General features: G+C 42.5%; 1 long non-coding RNA gene across 1 annotated transcript in view; it reads left to right on the top strand.

The window, feature by feature from the left end:
* Positions 1 to 1,465: 1,465 nt before the first annotated feature.
* Positions 1,466 to 5,793, top strand: part of LOC135103473 (uncharacterized) — a 79,355-nt gene continuing 75,027 nt past the window's right edge. Inside the window, exon 1 of the long non-coding RNA XR_010270076.1 lies at positions 1,466 to 1,735. This is a non-coding gene — a long non-coding RNA (uncharacterized LOC135103473). The remainder of the gene's footprint in view (positions 1,736 to 5,793) is intronic.

Consider the following 5,793-nt stretch of genomic DNA (forward strand, 5'->3'; position numbering starts at 1 on the left):
TTTGTCTACCTATTTTCCCATGTATTCATCTGTTTATCTGTCTATTTATATTTTCCTATTTATCTATTTATATCTATTTATCTATCTATCTATCTAAGTGCTGTGACTCTGTAGACATGAGCAACCACAAAATACCACACCCTTCCATCTTCTCCTTTGCAGCAGATATCCACCTTTATATCAACACCCCACTTTCCATAATATTCCAACCCACACTACTACTAATCCTGAAACACACACCCTCCTGCTCCCACACACAAACTACTAACCAATACATATCGCGTGCCTTCCTATCTACCCACCAGCCTACTTACTGATAAGCCTTAGTCGTAAAGGGGGAAGCATGAACTGATAAGCGAAGGACGTAGAGGGGAGGAATTGCCCTTAACGAGGATGGGAAATGTAACGCTGGTGGCCACGTAAATATAATGAAGAGAGGAAGTGAGAGGGTATAAATCAGCAGCCAAAATAGCAGACTTCCCATTACCGGCGCCCATAATTGTCCCTACCTCTCCTAATGGCTCGTATTAAGAGCACTTTGGAGGAAACACGAAGAGGGGCTCGCGCTCTCTCTCTCACTCTCTCTTCCTCTACCTCTACCTCTATCTCCCTCTAGCCGCCCTTAGTCCATACATACATGAATTATACAGTAACGTGTTGATTTTTTATGGTGCTCGTTATATAAAGTGAGTTTCTGGATGATGGATATACGTACGCACTTACCGCGCGCGCGCGCGCATACACACACACACACACACACACACACACACACACACACGTCAAGCGGTGATTCTTATAAATACAGAGTACTTGTTATTATTTTTTTTTTATGCATAGTAGGTCACCTGAGAGAGAGAGAGAGAGAGAGAGAGAGAGAGAGAGAGAGAGAGAGAGAGAGAGAGAGAGAGATAAAAGACAGAAAGTAGATACGTACAAAGAAAGACAGACATACAGAAGGGTAGACTAACAGACACAGACAGACACAGACCGAGAAACAGAAGGGTAGATGTGAACGGAAATAGAGAGACATAAACAGACAGACAAACAAAATATATATATATATATATAAAAAAGATTAAGAATACGAGCACCACGTATTGTCATCCGAAAAGGAAGCAAGTGGAGAAGAAAATATAAACTTGGATTCAGGACTTGCAGAATATTTTTAAGCATGAATTTTATGAAAAGTTTGGAGCAACACGGATGCAGAAAGGAAAAGTTGAAGCCATGAGTGCGTCACGGAGTTCGTTTATTTCTTGTACACCTGAGGGAGGGAGCATTCAGGCAATCACATAGATAGACACAGACAGACATTTACATAAACAGACAGGGATATAGTCATACAGATAGATAGAGGTTTTAACTATGGGCATATGAGAGAAAATGGGATGTGAGAGGTGTATAAAAGAAAATGGAATGTGAGAGAAAACGTATATTTGTTCATGTAGGTGTTGTGTAATGTCAGTGTGTGTACAGTACATGCTACAAGGTAGACAGACAGATTGGTAGACAGACAAACATGTAATTATACGTCAGATGAACGGGAGTATTAACTAGCTTGTTTAGATACGTCACGTACGTGCTGCGCTCTGGCGGCGAATAGCAGAGGCTTCCTTGGGGTGGAGTGAGGAACCACCAGTCGGCCCGGGACATAGCAACTGTACACTTAAGCCTTTGTTTTGAACCTGCGAACACCTTATCCCTTCGCTTCTACATTTCACAGCGCCGGAGAGTCGTGAGTGTTGTATATTGTATGTATTTGCACGTGTTTGATGGATGGATCAGGGGAGTGGAGTCAATCTGTGCTGTTGTTGTTGTCGCCCCTGCCTCCGCTACCACAGAAGTAGCGAAGTAGCAACAAACATGGTAACAACTGGCTAAGCAGGATAGCTTGAATTTACTGTATTGTTGTTGAATATTACTAGGGTAAGGCCGTTTTGGTGACAGAGTGAGACCGTATCGTGATAGACTCGGTCCGTCTTCAACTGCATCCGACTTCTCTCGAAACCTAGGATACAAACTACTTGATCACTCCATTTACCTTAAGTGGAATCTTTCAAAATCATACTCTGAATTAACACTACAATACTTTATTAATCTTGAAAACCAAAACCAGTCAAGGCAATAATCGCCATATATTTAGGCCCTAGACGAGTTCCTTGCAGCGTCGAGAGAGAGAGAGAGAGAGAGAGAGAGAGAGAGAGAGAGAGAGAGAGAGAGAGAGAGAGAGGAAAGAATCACTGGAGGGATGGAGGGGAGGAGGAGCGAGGGGGGAGAAGGGGAGGAGATAAAGAGAGAGGGAGGGAGAAAGGAAAGGAAAGGAGGAGAAAGGTAGGAAAAGTGAGAGAGGGAAGTAGGAAAGGAAGGAAGGAGAAAGGAAGATAGGAAATGAGTTAGGGAGGAAGGGAAGGAAGGAAAGAGGGAGGCAGGGAAGGAGAGAATGAGAGGAGGAGAAAGATAGGAAGGAAGTAAGGCAGAAGAAGGCACATAGAAAATGAGAGAGGGAAGAAGGAAAGGAAAGGGAGAAGAATAGTGAGAAACAAAGATGAAGGAAAATAGGAAAAGAGAGAGGGAGAAGGGAAGGAAGGAGCACCGAAGGGAAGGAGAGAGGAAAGCAAATAGAAAGAAAGGAATAGAGAGAGGGAGGTAGGAAATGACAGAGGGAGGGAGGAAGGGGTGGAGGAGAGAGGTGAGAAGGGAGGGAAGGAGGGGGTCAGGGGGTGGAGCAGCCGCCTCGTAGCGCGAAGGATGGCATTCTTATCTTCGCGCCTCCAGGAAGGGTTCAATTGGTTTCCGATAGAGATGCTGTTGAACTTTTGTGTCTGATCCGCTCTTGCTCCCCGCCTGTTTTGGCAGCCGCGGGACATAAGAAGAGGAGGAGGAGGAGGAGGAGGAGGAGGAGGAAGAGGAGGAGGAAGAGGAAGAAGAAGAAAAGATATAGGAAAAGTGAATAAAAAGGAAAAAGAGAAAGTGATGGTGAAGCAGGAAGAGGAATTAGTGGAGGAGGAGGAAGAGGAAGAAGAGAGGGTGACTTAGATGGATGAGTAGGAGGAAGAGGAACTTGCGATAAAAGAGGAAGAAGAGGAGAAAGAAGAGAAAGAGGAAGTAATAGCGCTGCACGTGTTCCTTAATTTTTCCCTCTTTTATCCTATCACTTGTTTACTCTTCCCTGTTCTCGCCCTCAGCCTTAACCAGCACGTTTCCTCCCCATACACACACATACACACTCACGCACACACACACACACACCTTTCCCCGGCAAGTGTGTGTAGTGTGTGTAATCCAGGCAAGTTTCCACGCGTTCCATCCCTTCGCAGCTTAAATCCACCTTACCCTTCACCAACTTCTTTATATCCCTCTTTCCGATCCTCTTTCCCTTCTTCCTTCCTCTTACCTCCTTTCTTTCTCCCATCCTTTAACATGTTTTCTTCTATTACTCCTATTACTTCTTCCGTTATCCATCATACCTTTCGTCAGTTATTTTGTATCCCTCTTTCTGATTGTTATTTTGTTCTCCCTTCTCCTCCTCCTACCTCCTTTCTTTATTTCATCCTTTCACCTTCTTTTTTTTTTCTCACCAGTTTCATTCTTTCCCTTTCTACCAGAGTTATTCACCTTATCTTTTGCCAGTTATTTAGTTTCCTTCTCTCCTATATTCTCCTCTTTCCTAAATCATTATATATCCTTCCTTCCTTCTCCCTTCCTTTCCCCTTCCTTCCCTCATCTCAATTCTTCCCGCGCTTACCAATTTAATCTACCTCACTTTTTTCACCAAATTTTCTCCTATTACTACTACTATTATTTTCTCTTCGGCTCCCTTCATACTCTCCCACCCTCCTTCCCTCTCTCTCCCTCTCTCTCTCTCACCTTCCCTCCTTCCTTCCTGGCGCGCTTCATAACTCCTCCTAGTCTCCTTGGCATCGGCGCGAACGAGAAACGACGGCGTGCGAATCTTTACGCTCCAGATCATCAGCAAATATCGGCGTTCCGACTCCACACAGTTTATTACACCGAGCAGGCAATCCCTCTTCCTTCCCGCCTCCCCTTCCTCTTCCCCTCCCCTCCCTCCCCTCCCTTCTTCTCTTCTCTTCTCTTCTCTTTTCTCTCTTCTCCCCTATCTTCCCTCCTTCCTTCCTTCTTTTTTTATCTTCCTTCCTCTATCTTTCCTCCTTCCCTCTTCCCTTCTTATCTTCTGTCCTCCCTTTCTCTATCTTTCCTCCTTCCCATCCCTTTCATCTTCCCTATATTCTCTCCCTCCTTTTCCTCTTCCAGTCTTCTCTACCTTCCCTCTCTCCCTTCACTTTTCCTCTTCCCTTCTCTTTTCCTCTCCCTTTCCTATTCCCTCCTTCCTTCCCTCCTTTCTTTTTTTCCTTCATTCATTTATTCATTCCTCTCATTCTCAGACACGGTAGAAGAAAAGAGGATTGGAAGAAAGGGTGACTTGTAGAAAATAAAGGAAAGCAAAGAGACAAGACGTGTATCGTGAAATTTTACAATATATATATTTATCATTTTAGTTTCTCCATTCTTAGTCTCGGTTTTAGAAGACAGGAGGGAAAAGAGAGAGAGAGAGAGAGAGAGAGAGAGAGAGAGAGAGAGAGAGAGAGAGAGAGAGAGAGAGAAAGGAGGAACGCAAAGAAGAGGAAAAGGTGAACTGTATATTTTTTTATGTATATTTGTTTAATTTTCGTGTATGTGTGTGTGTGTGTGTGTGTGTAAGGGAAGGGTGTCAATGCCTGTGTGAGTGTGGGCTGGTGTTGGTGTGTGGGTGGATGAATGGGTGGGTGTGTGCGTGTGTGTGTTAGTTTATTTCCATTATCTCTTTTTCTTTTCTTCTTTGTTTTCTCAAGCACTTCCAACTTTGACGGGCATTTGCATCGTAATGTCCTCGTTCTCTCTTTACGAGGCGACCCGTTTCATTCTCCAAACAATGGCCTTCTGTTTTTATCTTTTCTCTATTTTATTGGAATATTCTCAACGTACTCGTACATATTTTCGTGTTATCTGAACATTCTGCTTTTTTTCGTTTCTTTTTTGGCTCCTCCTTTCCTCCTCATTATCATTATTTTTTTCTTATTCTTACATTTATTTTTCTACCTTCACTTCATTTTGTTCTTAAGTTCTTTCCATTTTTTGTCTTTCTTCTTTCTTTCCTTCTTTCCTTTCTTTTTTCATCATTTTCCTATCCTTCCATTCTTCCTTTGTTCTTGTAATCCTCTGCTCTTTCCTTTGTCCTCTTTACCCTTCCTTTATTCCTTCCTTTACTCGAGTCTCACAATTTTTCCTCTTCCTTTACTTCTTTTCTCTTAAAACGTTTCTCTTATCTTCATCTTTACCCTCCATGTCCTCTTTCTGTTCCTTCTTCTGTGCGTTTATTTTGAAATTTACAAACTTGCTCTATCGATGCACACATTTTAGTTTCGGAAATTTATCGACCATCGCATTTATATCTTGTAAACACCCGCCTCTTATCCCATTCCCTGATTTCCTGGTAAGCAAGGTCATCGCTTGTGATCAGGGAAGTTTAAACCAAAGTCTGTTAAGTTAATTATGTGGCTTTTTCGTTACTTTATTATCGCATCAGTGACTTGCAATATATATTTTTTTTACATTGCTTAACTTTTGGATTCTTTTTTTTTTTTGTCATTATTCATTATCTTGCATGCTCGACCCACAGGGATGTAGGTTTAAGGTATAAGATCAATACTGTGAATAAAAGTGTTTGTAAATTTTACTTCTGAAGGATTCCTACATGAGAGTTTCATTCGTGTAAATTCAACATGTTACGGAAAC

This window comes from Scylla paramamosain, chromosome 9 (assembly GCF_035594125.1).
Source record: "Scylla paramamosain isolate STU-SP2022 chromosome 9, ASM3559412v1, whole genome shotgun sequence".
NCBI classification, from domain to species: Eukaryota; Metazoa; Arthropoda; class Malacostraca; order Decapoda; family Portunidae; genus Scylla; species Scylla paramamosain.